The following is a 17,016-nucleotide window of genomic DNA, read 5'->3' on the forward strand; positions in this document are numbered from 1 at the left end:
GTATTCGGTTTTCTGTTAACTATATGGACTATAGGCCGCTTGTTTCTTTTATGTTTTACACAGGATCATAAGAGAAAAAAAAGAGACTGAGTAAGAAAGAGTGATCTTGTGATGAGTGATAGAAAGCAAAAAACTAATAAATCAATTTAATCCAGCCACACCGAGTGAAATTTTGACAAGAAGCGCGGGACCAATACGGAAAAAATCGAAAGGCATTCGTTCAATAATATATGAAGAACTTTAGTACTTCTATGGGTTACTGTGACTCTTAATTAGATTTTTTTTATTTACACAACAAACTTCAACTTCCCCGTGCGCACGTGCACGCTTAAATATAATAACAGCAGGAATTGGAGAAAGACAGAGAACTGAAAATGACTAGATCTCGAAATTTTTCAAAGTTTTGTAAAGAAGCATCTCTCCACGATCCTCTTCCAGTCTGAAACTGCCTCTTTGATACCCAGCTTTTCCAATAACGTCTTTAGGAAAGATTTCATAAAAGATGGCCAAGCCTGCATCCGGTCTATTGATGTACGTCATCATTTAATAACGCCATTTCTTTCATATTTCTCCCTTTTCACGAACATTCTGCTCCCATGCATGGCTGTGGTCAGTTGCTTAAGGATTCATAACTCAACCTCTATCGCGTTTGACAGGTCACAAGATTGATGGGGTATCGGAAACCTCTACGCACGAATTTATTTTCTAGAATTTATCGGATACTAGACGCAGTGTGCACTAGCATATATTAAAAAAAAAACTACAAACTCACACACCCACAAAATGTTTACGTATCACGTAAGGTGTGCATATTGTACCTGACAACTAAATTAGAGAGATATACATTTTGTTGGCGTACCCAAGGTTGAGGTTGTGCTATTCCCACAAAAATGGCCTGTCTGACATCCAAGTGTCATATGCAATACCTATATATAATATCTGAGTGTGTCTGTGTGTTTGTAACCATACAAAGGCCTAAAAATAAGCTCTTAACTTCCCAATTCGCTTACGTTCTTGGATACGGATACGATTTCCACTGAAATCCCTTGAAAAACAGGATAGGAAATGAAAATCAATGAAGAATTTCTTCTGCCCTTGTCGAGCGCCAACATCGTGCTGCCGGCTTAAATCACTACGATGCAACTCGTATTAATCCTGTTATTTTTCTCACTCTTTTTGACTGACTAAACTCCCCCATGAAAACCTCACAGTAAATACAAAAGATAATGATGATACTGGAATTTATTTATCTACTTCCTGTTAAGAATAGGCCCTATACTTTCCTGAAAGCTCAAAATGTACAAACTCGTCCACGAAGGGAGTGGCAAAAAAGACAAATTACGAGGAAATGGCAATCAATATTTCATCTTGACGTCCCGAAATTTAAAAAAAATATTTTTTTTTTTTTTTTTTTTCTTACAAAACGATTCCATTTCTTTCCTCAGCGTCATTTCATTTATTTATTTATTTATTTTATCACCGATTCGATCCTCCGTTAATTGGACGTTTCAGGTTTATTTTTCCGATTGTCAGTTTCGTTGTTCCTCTTCGCCAGTAATTGGTCTTCCTAGTTTGTGCGTCCGGTTGGGGAGAAAAGAATTCCCTTAAAGATGAGAGAGAGAGAGAGAGAGAGAGAGAGAGAGAGAGAAGAGAGAGAGAGTCCCAAAATGAAGGTGGGAATAATGATGTTGAAATCCAAGGGAGAGTCTTTCACTCGCAAAGTGAACGATGTAAATGTGTATTTTCCAAATATTCCATGTCACTGGAAGATGTCAGCATAATCAATTAGGCCTTGTTTAAACTCAACAACCGTTTTAAAGCTGAAATGTCCATGCAGGACTTTTTAATTAAATTTGGCTTTAGTTATATGGAGATTTATTCAACCTCTCCTCTTCAAAATGCAATTCGAATGATTCTGACATGATACGATAGGGATTTAGTAGTTTTTAAATTACATTCTGTTAAAGAAACATTCTATACTCAACTCCTTCGTATAGCAAAAATGTAGTGATTATGTTAACATAACCATCATCAACTTTTACCACACGTCGTTTATTTTTTCATTTTGATTTTTCTGACCCTTTGACATTAACTGGGAATATTTCGAAAAAACAAAAAAATTGTCATTTCTGAATCTTACTTTGCATCAGACTTACAAATAATTTTGAATATTACACGAAAAACTTTTGTCGTTTTAAGGAGCAATATTATATATGCAATATAGACTCAGATATCCTATTACTAAATGAGATTGGCAACTTATCAGTTATATGGATGACGTCAGAGGAATGATGCAATCACTCACATGGTCCTCTTGATTTTCTTTGGAAGTTCCTTCTGTTTTTGTTTAAGCCAAGATCACGTCTTTATTCTTCATTGCCGATATTTGGCCTTAATTACATGTGTTTGTTAATTTTTTCTAAGCTCAAAATATTCCAAAGATTTCTCTTTCATTGCCTTTTATATCTTTAAGTTCAATTTTTCAAGTCACAAAGTTATTTGTTTAATTTGTCTAAATTTAATTTCTTTGGTGTCATTAATATAATTCAAGCTCTCATATTATATCTATTTCAATATAATATTTTACATATACAATTTTCCTTATTAACCTTTTACATTCATTATTCTCTAGAATCATTCAACTTTTTTTTTTTTATTAAATTCTTCTCTTTCCAGCTAAATATAATTTATCCCATCACTATCCTGTTTCATATTTCTCCACCCAATTTTCCTTGCCAAACTATAAAAATTCCCATTACTCAGTCCTAATTCGCCTTCTTTTATCTATTTCTTCTTTTCCAAACGCCAAAAGTTTTCTTCTTTCCGATCCAACGTTAAACTTCCTCCCGCATTCCTCTGACGCATCCTCGCGCTCCATTAGCGAGACACTTTCCTAACTATCTATCTATCTGTCCCCACGAGACCTCTCTATGACGAAACACCTTTCGAGCGGTAATTTTCGGCTAATAGACTCCCGCCTTCGGTGTGTAAGAAGAAGAAGAAAAAGTTTGCCAGCCCGTCTGCCTTCCCCCCCCCCCCCCCCCCCCACCATCACTCACTTCCCCTCACCCCACCTTGCTCCGTGCATGTAACTTGTCTCTCTCCCTCTCTCACTGTACTTGGGCTCTTCCCTTCCCAGTATTAGTTGTAGGTGGGTCTTGTAGTATCTTCCGTAGTTAATTAGGTGCAACTGAATGAAGCTTTTTAAAATGATTTATGAGTGTTGTCACTGATGTGACGTTATCATCAACATCCTGCTGTTGATATGTAATTGCATTTTTGTTCTTTGTGACATAGTTGTAGCAATATGCGGTAGGTTCATAGTTGCGTTTTTATTGAAATTTTTTACTTGTAATTATTCAGGGTTTTTAAACCTACAATCTAAAATATATTGATTTTTTTTCTTTATAAAATGTAAAACTAAATACTCCCATAATGCCTAAACAAACTGCAGAGTGATTTTTTATTGAATTATTTTTTCAGTATCTTCTTTTATCTATCTCAGCTTGATTACAAGATTCCTATCTCTACATAGATAATATATGCTGCTAGCACTGTTTTGATTATAGTATCTACATGGATTTGGAAATTGAACGGAAAACGTATCTGTAGTTTTGTATATCAGAATTTTTCTTTAAAAAAATATTAAAAATGAAAGTAACTGTTGTATTTTGATGTTGTATTTTATCTTTGGAGGCCATGTACCTGCAAGAATAGAAGAGATTACTGTCCACTTTGTTTATTTTGTACTGTCTCTTTGAGGAAAAATTTGTACCAATAATTGTATAATTTGGTCAATAAAATAACTAACTAACTAACAATGTTTCTCCTTAGACATCAGTAATTACTAAAGCTGAATTGGTAGCTTCTCTTCAGATACTAGTAGTCCGCGAAAGTGGAATGTATGATCAAAGCCTAGTATCTACAGCATCAATCCAACGTTTTTAAAAATGTGTTCCTCAATTCCTAAAGCTTTCACATAGAGAGTCTCACCCTGTCAGCAACGCTGTTTATGCGTTCCCTCCCGACGGCCAAAGCTCTTTGACCTCACCTTATTTTCTCGTCTTCCTGCAGCCTCTCCTGCAGTAACGCCCAAGAATCAAAGCAGTTGTAGCCGAGCAGAAAGAAGGCAGCGTAAGTGAAGGACAATTTGTGTAGCATCAAACACATACCGTATATACATGGCATTCACCTAACACCCTTAAACCGTAATATCTAGAAAACTTGCCGTGACCGGATTAAATCATTAACCCAGTAGATGCATCTTTTCAGTAGAGCATGGATGCGGTAGATAAAAGGACTGGTTTGGGCATAAGGAATCATAGACTGGTGGTGGAACCTAGAATAAGTCTTTGCAAGCGTAACTGAAGTTACGGAATATTATTTGATGCATAATGTGTTGTTTAATCCAACTATTATATTGGAAATGCCGCTTTAAATAAACCCCAAAATTATTTTGCAAAGTTGTGTGAGATTTTAACTGTGACAGAAGCAACATAACAAAACAGTTTACCTTGGCTATTTTTTGTAGTTTAAGTTACTAATACCATATCAATATTACAATGACCTGTATTCTCTCGCTGATATGAATTTATCCCGTTATGCATTTTTTTTTCAAAGTTGCAAGAAAGAGGAAGGGTAGCTTACCCATTATCCTTGAACACTTCATCAGCTCATTCAGGGATATCTGACTCAAGGCCACAGGCTCCTCGCGTGCAAAAATAAGAATGACGCAACATCTTTTTTTTCCCCCATCGGCAGATGAACTTCAACCTTATCTCTTGTACTGGTTAAGTTTAACGTTTTGGTGCGAGTAACTATTTTATCATATATTTATGTGTAACTAGTTCTTGACGATGTAGAAGAATAGTAATATAGAAGTATTTAGCAAAAATGTCAAAATAGCTTTTGTTATAGATAATTTGTATATGTGAGCTGTACGTTTTTATCGAGACTGTAACACCCAAACATTTATCAGTGAAAGAAAAAAACATTGACTAGAGACCGATAAAATGCACTAAAACCAAAGTAATTTATGGAGACTACAAACTTTAATAAAACAACATCACCACAGAGATCCTACAGGATAATTTAAAACTGTCACGACTGCCTATCGATTTCTCGCAGAAAACTCAAAATAACCATGATAATAAAACCATATTTCCTATGTGATGTCAGAACGGAATACTGGCATTGAAACAAGATCTTTTTATCATTTTCCCGAACCTTGCATATTCGGGAAAGGGCGCGTGGCTGTTGACACTTTACTTGCAATCAACAAGGTGGACGGAAATTGCGGTTTACGTAAAGGAACTAACCTGGATAATTGACAGACTTCAAAGGTGCAGATGATGATGATGAAGGTAATGACACCCAGGATGGACTAAATTACAAGGCCCGGGTTCAAGAACTCCAGAAAGTACTCGTGCATTTTCTGATTCCAAAACTGCGACGTCAATTTCGACCAGTCGGCTTTCGTGAGAAATTTTGTTCAATTCTATAGAGCCTGTTTTCATCGGCTCAATATTATTTTGCTTAATTCCGTCATTCTGCACTGACTAACATATTCCGACTAGAAGGAGGAAGGATTCCCCTGTGTAACGGTATTAATTGTAAGTTATCTGTTATCACCACTACCAGGGTCACTGATGCTGATAATCTTGTCATGAAACTATTTTAAGACGATTCAATGAAGTATATATATATTATCAAGAAAATTACTTAAAACAATAAGGATACCAGTAAATATAAGAAATTAAAATGTCATAAAAAAAAGACAGATAATATAAAACAATAAAAGAGCCAGAAAGAAAACAAGTAAACCAGGAAGTGCAAAAAGATATTATTCATTATATTTATCTTTACTAATATTCCCAAGACAACACCGATGACATTGCTAAACAAAATACCCCGAGAGAGCTAAGCAAACCCAGCAGAGATTTCCAGGAAACCACCTCCGAAAAAAAAATCGGGACAGAAGTTTCTTCATCCTTATCAGTTCTCAGAAGACGTAAGACTATCTCGTTTTGCATTGTGTTTTCCGACTGGGGTTGTACAGGGTGAGCATCCGTCGCCTACTCACTTTTACACGATGCGAGGAGAGATAGTCTCTCTCTCTCTCTCTCTCTCTCTCTCTCTCTCTCTCTCTCTCTCTCTCTTGTAAACTCACAGTTAGTACACGACTCAAGGAAAGACACTCCCAGCCTTATTAATTCATCCTCTACTCTCCTTTAATTATATTCAGTCTCCTCCTTTTGCTAATTTAGAACTTTTTTTATCTTTTAATTTAGCGTCTTTGCTCTTTGTTTATCCATCATGTGGCTTTAAAGAAGGAAGGTTATAGCAGTCAGGAGAAAAGAAAGAAGGAGGAGGAAAATTCCAAAGCTTGGCAATTGAGAGAGAAATAACATCGATTTGGAGTAAAATCATTACCTGCTAATATATATATTATTTAATCAATTTCTCGTCCGATAAATGTGGAATAAGGTACCAGGATAGCGCCGACGTATGAAAGGTAAATACGACTATTTACAAGACCATTGCTATTAATCGCCAACAGGTTTCTCAAGCTACAGGAGGTCATGTTGAGAGAGAGAGAGAGAGAGAGAGAGAGAGAGAGAGAGAGAGAGAGAGAGAGAGAGAGAGAGAGAGTTCCTGGCGCCACTGAGACCAGGATTTTTTTTCTTTATTCTATAATGATAGTTTGGATGGGAGGCTTAATATTTAAAATTCCGACCGACCATAAGATTTATATAAAGACACACTGAGGTGTTCATATCTGGAAGCAAGAACAACAAGATGGCATACAATGATTATTTGCGCAATGTATATTTAAACGAACTATTCGTGATATAACTTAATAGTTTGTTTTTTTTTTTTTTTTTTTTTTTTTTAGCAGGAGAATGTATTTTTAATTTTATTTGGTACTCATCAACAAACTGCTTAATCATTTTCATCCTTACCATCGTTAATGTGATTTTGTCACTAACAAATTAGTTTAGTACCCTGACTAGTGATTAATATAGAAAAAAATCGAGAAACGTAAATATTTCATAGGACTTCCCCCTCCTCCCTCCCTCCCTCTCTCTCTCTCTCTCTCTCTCTCTCTCTCTCTCTCTCTCTCTCTCTCTCTCTCTCTCGTGATGAAAATATTCAGACACCGAGGCAGGTCACTGCTAGGCTATTTGAATCGAATTATTCATTACTAGGGACGGCTACCTTTCGAGCGCTAATAACTATTATTTTTGGCTTTCAATTTGTCGATTCTCTTGCACAGAAACAATGAATTTTTTTTTTAATATTCCGGTTTCATTTGTTTTCTTAGAAAATTTTGCAAGCAAATTTATAAAGAAGAGATAATGGATATCTTTACTCGATGACTTACATCCTGTGTTCAGAGTTCCTAGAGGAGAACCACTCTCTCTCTCTCTCTCTCTCTCTCTCTCTCTCTCTCTCTCTCTCTCTCTCTCAAATATATTTTCTTCGTTTATATCCTGCCATAAAATCACACTTATTGAATTTATTGAATTCTCTCTCTCTCTCTCTCTCTCTCTCTCTCTCTCTCTCTCTCTCTCTCTCTCTCTCTCTCTCTCTCTCAATTTTCTTCGTTTATATTTATATCCTTTTATAAAATCACACTTATGTTATTTTATTTATATTAAACGAATATTATGCTAAATTTTGCAAACCGAAGAGATGAAAGATGCAGCTTCAGTATTATAATACAAAAAGGTATATATGCGTTCTTCTTCCTCTTTGTTTTAAAAGAAAAAAAAAACAATTGCCTACCCATTCGTGCACGTTCGCGCGAAACAGGTTTCTTGGTCTATTTAGTTTCATGAAAAACAAATGAGGTTTCAGGCATTCAATTTCAGCTTCAGTTCTGCAAGCTATGGGTATGTGCAAATAAAAGAGAGAGAGAGAGAGGCGGGGGGCAGCGCCGAAAACAGGCCTGAGATAGGGGGGTGGGAGTGAAGATGGAGTACCGGTTCCAAGAACACCGGGGAACTTGTCCAGGTACGTTTTTATTATTATTATTATTATTATTATTATTATTATTATTATTATTATTATTATTATTATTATTATTATTATTTCGTAAATTTTATCGTTGCGCGTTTGTTCTACACCTCTGTTGTTGAGAAATTTACGGCACAGGAGATTTTTATAGTCTCATTTAGGTTTCCAAGCGATATTCCTTACTGTAACGGAAAAGCGGCAGCCAGTTGGAGACGCCAGTAATACTTGGCAATTTCGACAGTACTAGTTGCTGATCTCGCCTGCAAACGTTCCGCATCCATCTAGCAACAAAAGTTGACCAATCATGCAGGAAAAGCTGCTGAACTCTGCACCAATAGCTGCCGACTCAAACCTGTTTACTTGTAGGATTTCGAAAGTAAATGTTGCCGATTGCGACAGCAAAATTTTGCCATGTGTACGCGCATTAAAAAAAAAAAATCAGGGAAAAAGTGAATGTAAGAGTGATATAAAAGATGGAAGGAAAAAGAAAAAAAAAAAAGAAAAACAGGAGGTTCAGATTCCAAGAGCGAGCGATGGCGCCTGCTCACCGTCCTCAGAAAGCCTCAGAGACATTTTCCTATTTCGTTGCCGGGAGCCATGATTGTCGCAGAGACAGCTCAGCTCTCTCTCTCTCTCTCTCTACGTGATTCTCTTACATGAACGCTATGGACACGGAACGAGCGCACAATGGGGATCACTGAGCAATGATCTTAATTTACATAACTTGTTACAACCCACTATAACCTAATGGAAGCATCCTTACCGCATTTGTACTATATCCTTCGGGGCTTGGGGACTCGGAGTCTTCTGGTGTCTTTTTTCCGCATGGATAGCGAGGAGTAAAATTAATTTGACATATATTTCATATTATTATATTATCTATAACTTTACTAATTAAATGTAATATAGCAGACCATAAATCTCAATCTCAAGGCCTTAATACTCTTTTGTTTTCAATTTCTGAAGATAAATTGGAATTCTTCCAAAGTAAAATATACGAAGTATTGGAAAATCGGTCCTAGTTACGAACCAAACTTTCTGAAGCCGTCCTCTGCAGTTCAGTTAATTGCAGGCAATAATAATAATAATAATAATAATAATAATAATAATAATAATAATAATAATAATAATAAGAGCAGTGATGATAACGCTTGAAAGCTAATACATTACTAGCAATAGGAAGCGATGCTTGTACTTCAGAAAAGCAAATAAAAGTACATCTCACGTTATAGCAAGAATTATTATGCAATTGCATACTGACATACTTTACTTGCTTAACTAATGTATTTATTAAATTAGTAACATTTGTGGAATCTGCAATAAACACGAATACGTATTAATGTGTAACGAGACAAATTGGACACTAACTTGCTATGTATACTTATTTCAGTATAAACGAATAAAAAAAATGGAAAGCATCATGAATAGAATCGGCGTCAGTAACCTAATTGTTATCAAGCCAGTTGTAATAGACATAAATCACCCATAAATGGAAGAGAAATAGAACAATAAACAGATGAACTGCTAAGTGTGTGGTCGCATTTAACCAACTGTTGCACGCTGACACGTATTTGCAACCTAGGAATCATTCAGACTTTCAAAAAAATGTAGAGTATAATTCAGTATTGTTGCGAGTGACTAGTGTCCTATTTGATTACATGCCGAATGCATTATTCACAGAGTAGATTTATGCAAATAGCTTTGCAGGATTACGTAATAAAGCTTTTAGGCACAACGTTGTCAGTTCATATCGTGGGGGTTCATATAATCAATGTCCCCGGGGACGTAAAATAAAAGATAAATGATAATTTATGTGATAACCTTGTTTTGTTGCATTTATACGCCTTCAACGGTTCGGTTAAAACTTATAATAAATCAGAAATTGGTTGATTCGTTTAAACGTACACAAAGGATGAGACTTTTCTTATACTTGGTAAAAAACGTGAAAATAATGTCTCCAAAGAATATTCATTATATAAAAATACAGATTTTGGCAATCTCTCTCTCTCTCTCTCCTCTCTCTCTCTCCTCTCTCTCTCTCTATATATATCTCTATATATATATATATATATATATATATATATATATATATATATATATATATATATATATATATATATATGTATATGTATATATATATATATTATATATATATATATATATATATATTTTTCTGTATAATTATTAAGAGTATGGCTTTGTGTTTCATAGCAAACTGTTACTGAAGTTTGTGATTTAGATATTCAATTTGAATGCTTTATCCCTGAGGAATGAAATGAAGTAGGCTACATTGTCCCTTCTCAAAAGCTATTTTGAATGCGAGATGCTTACAGTCTTCTGCGAATAATGTGTCGAGATTTGATAATGCCTGGTTCTTGACAAAAGCTCCAATAGAGGCAAAGGAGAAAATATTATTGTAAAATTTGTCGTGAGAAATGACTGACTTTATACAAATAACAGATTCTTTCATAGAGAAATTATTTAAGCTTTAACTTTATTTCTATCCCCTCTGTGCAATCTTTAAGCATACGATTTTTTTATGAACCTTCAGAAACACAATCAGGTTTTAAAACATATACAAAGAGGAAGAAAACTTTCCACGCCAACGCTTTCATGTTTACTATATCTTATATATATTTGCTATCCTCACTTATCTTGAGGTTTTGTTTGCATTAACGCTAATGTGCAATTGCGTCCGCATTGGTATGCAGGACAAACGAGGCCGCTAGTGGGTTCAAAAATAAATATGCTAATTCTGGAGACATACTCAAGTGCGCGAGGAGACATTAGCATAAAATCGTTGCTCGTCGTGTATTATCCAAGTGATTACATAAAGTCGAGCCCCTTGCATTCAAGCACTTGGGCCCTTTGATGGAAGAGGAGAAGCGGTACATTATGCCAAGATTACAAAGTCCAACGACGACTTCACAATATTCTTGGAATTGGCACCTTTATAATGCATAGTTTTGCTGAAGCTCTTCCCCCTCTGTCGTAGTTGCTCTGACATTTTTATAGAGGAAAACCGCGCATGTTTACGAATTTGCGAATTAGTGTACGTAGGTGGAGCTGAGAAAAGGAACGAGAGAGAGAGAGAGAGAGAGAGAGAGAGAGAGAGAGAGATCAGCTCAAAGCTTGGAAAAAAATAGCACTAGTTGCTTCAACATTTCATAAAAAAAAAAAGAATAAGTCCATACAGTAGACACAGTATCAATAAAACTGACAAAAGGTGTGTGTGTGTGTGTGTGTGTCATGGCTTAGGCACTTCAGTACTGACATCAGTTTTCAGCGGTATTTTGTTACTGCTTTCTATCTCTGCTTTTCATCTCAGCCTTGGCCGAGACTGCTACGTCTCGCTTTTGCCGATAGGTCACGCCATTACCAGTTTTTGCTTCTTTCTTTTTTATCATTGCCTTGTTTGAAATACTTGATATATGTCTCTTTGTCGATTTCTAGGCCTAACATGCGCTATAAAAGGATGCCAAAGTCCAGTGTGTAATCAATAGAAATTCAAAATACACTTTTTATGCCTAAACCAATATATATAAACGGGCAAACAAATGAGTGTATATATATGGACATTATATGTATATATAAGCGTGTATACATATAATTATACAGGTATGTATGTGTATGTGCACGCATGGGCGCGCGTTTACTTCTTAGGGTTGATTGTCAATAGCAAAAGGAGAACCTCAAGACCAGACCAGAGTGATTAGAGGTCATACACTCGTTGACTTGATTTCACAAACTGTGTGTGTGTGTGTGTGTGTGCTTAGAAAGATAAAACAGTCAGAGTCCTGACACTGTGAACTTTTGAACTCGGTAGTATATGGCACTAAGTTCCATCACTATACAAAGACAAAAGGAGCTGCCTCGGAATTCTCCTAGTTCCCGCTGACCGAGAGAAGATAACCTGTTTGTGAATCTTTCGTTCATTAAAGTGGTTAAGTGATGCCCAAAAAACTAGTAAATGATCACTCATCTACATTTTTGTACTTCATTCATTTTTCGTGCCCTTATCCCTAGTTTGTGTTAGTCGGAATGCTTTAGGAGTTGGTGGTGGAGGTTAATTGATTTGTCATGATCTGTCGTTTACCCGGCACGAGACAGAAAAAAAGTTATGTATTAAAGGGAAAAATTTGGAAAGCACAATAAAGCCCCTTTCTGCTATCCGTTGCATGTGCATTTCGAGAGCAATTAATCTTATCTCATTTGTTTTTCCCATGAATTTAAAATGAAGCAGCCTTCTCTTGAGAGTAATAACAATAATAATAAATCATATATAATATTTCAACCTTAGAACAAGGTGTTTGCTTGATATTCCTAAAGATATTAGCTCTATTGTACTCATGTTACAACTAGAGTATCGTCAAAGTTTCTGGCCTTTCCTCGTAGGATTTTACAGAAATAATCCCGATAGGAAATACCCCAAGTGTTTTAATGAAGATTACGATGCGTATTTATCAGAAATACTTGTAAAGCATGACTCATAATAAGTGAATGGATCCAACAACAACAAAAAAGGTAATCAATTTAGTGTTTTCAAATTGAAAGGCCGGTGTGGATTTTCAGCCGGGTGAGTACAAATGCCGTTCTTTCCGTCCAAAGTCCTTTTAGAAATATTACAGTCTTTAGCTCTTTGAAACTTTTGTCTTCCATAGGTCAATGGTGAATGAAGATACTTTTCAAGACAGCTAGAAACCATATGTCCACTTTACTCTTAAACTGAATATGAACATTTATAAATAATACGTGCTAAATCTTCGTTTTCTTCTAAACCCATCCAAAATTAACTTTTAAACATTTAAAGCAAAAACCAAAGAAACGGGAAATCCAATATCTTGATCACCCGGGAAAATGCAAGCAAGGAAAGAAAAATTACGTTTAAACGCAGGAATCAACGAAGATAGAGCAGAAATAGCTCAGATCAACAATCACGAAATCAAAGCGATAGGTTTTTCCTTTTTTTCCCGATCAAAGAACTGTTTATCTAACGGGAATCAGTTTGCAATATCTAAGCAAGATTTTGACATAATCCTCTCCCCAGCCCTCCTGACTGAGCTGTATTCTAATCTATTACCTGTATTTAAGGAGAATATTAATTGTTCTTATTTTCCTAATGAACAGGATACACTTTTGAATTATTCAGCAGGTAAAATGAACCTTAAGTTTTCTTTTCATTTCCTCCAAAGAGAGACACAATTTAAACTAATCTCCTACCTATATTTTAACTTAACTTCCACTTATTTGTTATCAAGGCTTCTGAGGTCTACCAGAACTGAGTATCCATACGCATACGTAAAACCACTGGGCACAAGAGTAAACAAATAGAAGCTCTAATTGTAATGCACTTTCATATCAGTAGCTAAACATAACATGCAAAATACAAAGCATAAAAGTCCATCCACACATGACTTAAAATAGAAACAACAATACTGATGATATTATGCCATTAAATGCTACGCACTAATGGGCAAAAATTTAAAATTCACTGTACATTTTTTCCGCCTTCTTCATTGCTACTGATTCCATGAACTAATTCCTGCATAATTCCGGGTTTGTTACGCAACAGTCATGGATACGTAGAAATTAAACAATTAACCACTGACAGTACTTAAAACACGAACTGGGACAAATGATGTAATAAGGAAATTAAGTTCTACTAAATCGGCAGCTGCTGAATACTGAAAAGGTGATGGAAACAAACTATTCATCAGATCAGTTCTCCATGAGCTTTTATACAGCGAATCAAGTCATTTACACACATGGCAAATCTTTAATAATCTGAAATAATCTGACAATTCAGTTTCAAAAGATGATTAGGACGGAATCTGAAATGATGATCATACATAATACATCCAGGCAATCCGGAATGCAACTTCGCAGAAATCATTTCAATGTAATTTGAATATTTCGAATGAAATAAACATTTTCTCAGAACAACTCTTCTACAATCAGGTGATGGAGATTCCTAATAATTTTGCAGGAGCACATTAAAACTTCGGCTAGTTGGGAAGAATCTCTTTTTCGTACCTAAACTCCAAGTTGTATTTTCACGGCAGACTTAAATTTGGTAAAAGATTGCTCTCTCTCTCTCTCTCTCTCTCTCTCTCTCTCTCTCTCTCTCTCTCTCTCTCTCTCTCTCTCTCTCCTACTGTGAAGTTGAATTTCTCTTTACCTTACTTAGAAAGTTCTCTGTTATGTAATTGTGAAATCATATTTCCCTCACACGAAAAAATTCTCTCTCTCTCTCTCTCTCTCTCTCTCTCTCTCTCTCTCTCTCTCTCTCTCTCTCTCTCTCTCCTACTGTGAAGTTGAATTTCTCATTATTACTTGGAAAATTCTCTGCTATGTAATTGTGAGTTGCTATTCTCCTCACACGAAAAAATTTTTTTTTTCTCTCTCTCTCTCTTTCTCTCTCTCTCTCTCTCTCTTGCAGAGTAAGAAAGAAGTGGCATCCATCACCCATTAGAAGACGTAGTCACAAACTCCGAACTACTAGCTGTGAAGAAAAACGTATGTTTACGACCCTCCTTAGGTCGGTGATTGACTTACAATGCAAGGCGTCGATTGCAATAAGTCACTGACATCGAATGCGAATGTCGTCATCGAGGGAAAAACTCCGACAGGAAAAACTCGTAACCCGATGAACTGATGACGTCTGGCCCCCTGACATTTGGGCCCTGACGATTTTTCTGGGCCGCCTTGAAATTCTATGGATGATGAGATGAGGAATCATATCTCAGAAATGGAAAAAGTTTAAACGAATCGTTATTTCAGATGATTAAGTGGCGTTGTCATGATCTGAACGAATAGTAATATACATACTAAAAGTGAACAGACATCGATATCTCACGCCTATGGCAAAGACTATGTACAAATGCGATGTTGCGCAACTGGAAACTTCAAGAGTTCAAGCGGAGATGCAACAACGCATTACTACCCTAAAACAATTATCCTTGTATTTTAATCATTTACTTACATGTTTATCATTCCACTCATTTATTTACTTCCTCCTTTATTTTTTTCTTTTCTCACAGCTGATCTCCTCTTTCTGTATTTTCTACTGCCTTTTGTTACTTATTTCAAATGAATATTATATTCTTTGGAATCCTGTGTTTCAAGTCAGTGGATCCGGTGGGCTTATTCTATATGAATGGTGTCCGTGTCCTGAATATAATAATATAATAATAATAATAATAATAATCACAATACTAAAGCATGTACCGTTATGTTTGAAAAACATCTGTACCAGAGACATCTCTGGCTGAATGTAAGTCAAACGTGTACCCTTTAATTCATGTCATTCTCTCGCGAAGATAAAACAACCCCAGCACACAACGCCCCCCCTCCCCCCCCCCCCCCTCCGCCCCCAAACTCGGGTGTCAAGACGACGATCTAGTTACCAAAAGAGAACAAACAAAAAGTTAGAAAAAAAAGGGAGAAGAATGCAAAGAGAACGAGGAAGGAGAATGGGAACGTTTTGACTTGCTTATAAAGTTTTTTTTTTTTTTTTTTTTTTTTTTTTTTTTTTTTATACATCATACCGCATCTAATTGTGTACACAATTAGCCCGTTGTGTTAAGAGGTTTGTTAGTGTCATTTCATCTTTGTCGATTCGTGTAGATGTAACGTATTACGTTCTCAATTTTTTTTTTTATTCTTTGTATAAACTGAAGTGCATTTCCAATTTCACCTCTCTCTCTCTCTCTCTCTCTCTCTCTCTCTCGCTCTCATTTATCTACTATATATATATATATATATATATACTATATATATATATATGTGTGTGTGTGTGTGTGTGTGTGTGTGTGTGTGTGTGTGTATGTGTGATATAATGATTATCACTTTAACACTTGATTCATTTATCACACATATCCACAGGTGAAAAATAAAGCGCACCCCGCCTCTTATTTTTCATCTGTGGATGTGTGGGATTTTATATAATATATATATATATATATATATATAGATATATATTATATTATACATATATACTCTAGATATTATATATAAAAATAAAACAGTGCAAGCATCCTGCTGCTGTCCATCATCTGATGGCTCATGGCCAATGTCAAGAAGTAACCAGGCGGCCATATATGCGAATGCTCCAAGCAATTTGGGCTTATCAAACGGACGGTCTTTCAGAAGCCAAGACAGTTGGTTGGTCAGAGACGCAGAGCGATGGACTTTTATTATTCTCCCCCATCTCAGTGAATAGGATTCCGGAGACTTTGTTGGCTGGGTTTCCCTACAGCAATGTGCGTAAGCTCCCTTTTTTTTTTTCTTATTCTTCTTCTTCTTCTTTTTATTTAGTCGTCCGAATCTGGGTAAATTAGCATTTGGTCAAGGCACATAAGAATTCTTAGTATTTTGTCATTTTCTCGTTCGAAAATAATGATGATTGGTTGCTCTCTCATTTGTCTTACGCAAACAATCCTCCAACGGATGAGTAAAGAAATGTACAGCACTAATAAAAGCTTATGCATATGAACATAGTTTTATACATGCAGATATACACATAATATTATTAATTTAGGTATTACATATATATATATATATATATATATATATATATATATATATATATATACATATAAAACAATATATGTAAATGAAGATTTATACTACATGTATATATATACTATATACAAAATATTTATATATATAATCATATATATATATATATATATATGATATATATATAATATATATTTATAAATCTTATATATTATATATATGTATATATACTATATAGGGATATTATATAAATAATATATATTATATATAAATATATATATGGGCAGGATTGAAGAGCTTTTCCCACATAATTCCCTTAGGACCCAAGACATTCCTATGGTGAAGTAACGTGAAGTGACTGAGAGATGTGGTGTCTAGCAGGCTGGAAAATAAGACTGGGATCTTCCAGATTTGGCTGGTTAGGACGCCGATGTCTAATAGGTTAATTAATTAAATTCTATATATATATATATATAT

At 35.4% G+C, this 17,016-nt stretch overlaps 1 protein-coding gene and 1 long non-coding RNA gene across 2 annotated transcripts in view; one reads left to right on the forward strand and one right to left on the reverse strand.

Moving 5' to 3' along the window:
* The window catches only part of LOC135208541 (uncharacterized), a 462,510-nt gene that overhangs the window by 303,331 nt on the left and 142,163 nt on the right, over window positions 1–17,016 (reverse strand). The window lies entirely within an intron of this gene.
* Window positions 1–17,016, forward strand: part of LOC135208152 (uncharacterized) — a 110,427-nt gene that overhangs the window by 11,971 nt on the left and 81,440 nt on the right. The window contains exon 2 of the mRNA XM_064240293.1: window positions 4,075–4,134. The gene's annotated coding sequence lies outside the window, so the exon portion shown is untranslated. The remainder of the gene's footprint in view (window positions 1–4,074; window positions 4,135–17,016) is intronic.

The sequence above is a fragment of the Macrobrachium nipponense genome, chromosome 35 (assembly GCF_015104395.2).
Source record: "Macrobrachium nipponense isolate FS-2020 chromosome 35, ASM1510439v2, whole genome shotgun sequence".
In the NCBI taxonomy this organism is placed as follows: Eukaryota; Metazoa; Arthropoda; class Malacostraca; order Decapoda; family Palaemonidae; genus Macrobrachium; species Macrobrachium nipponense.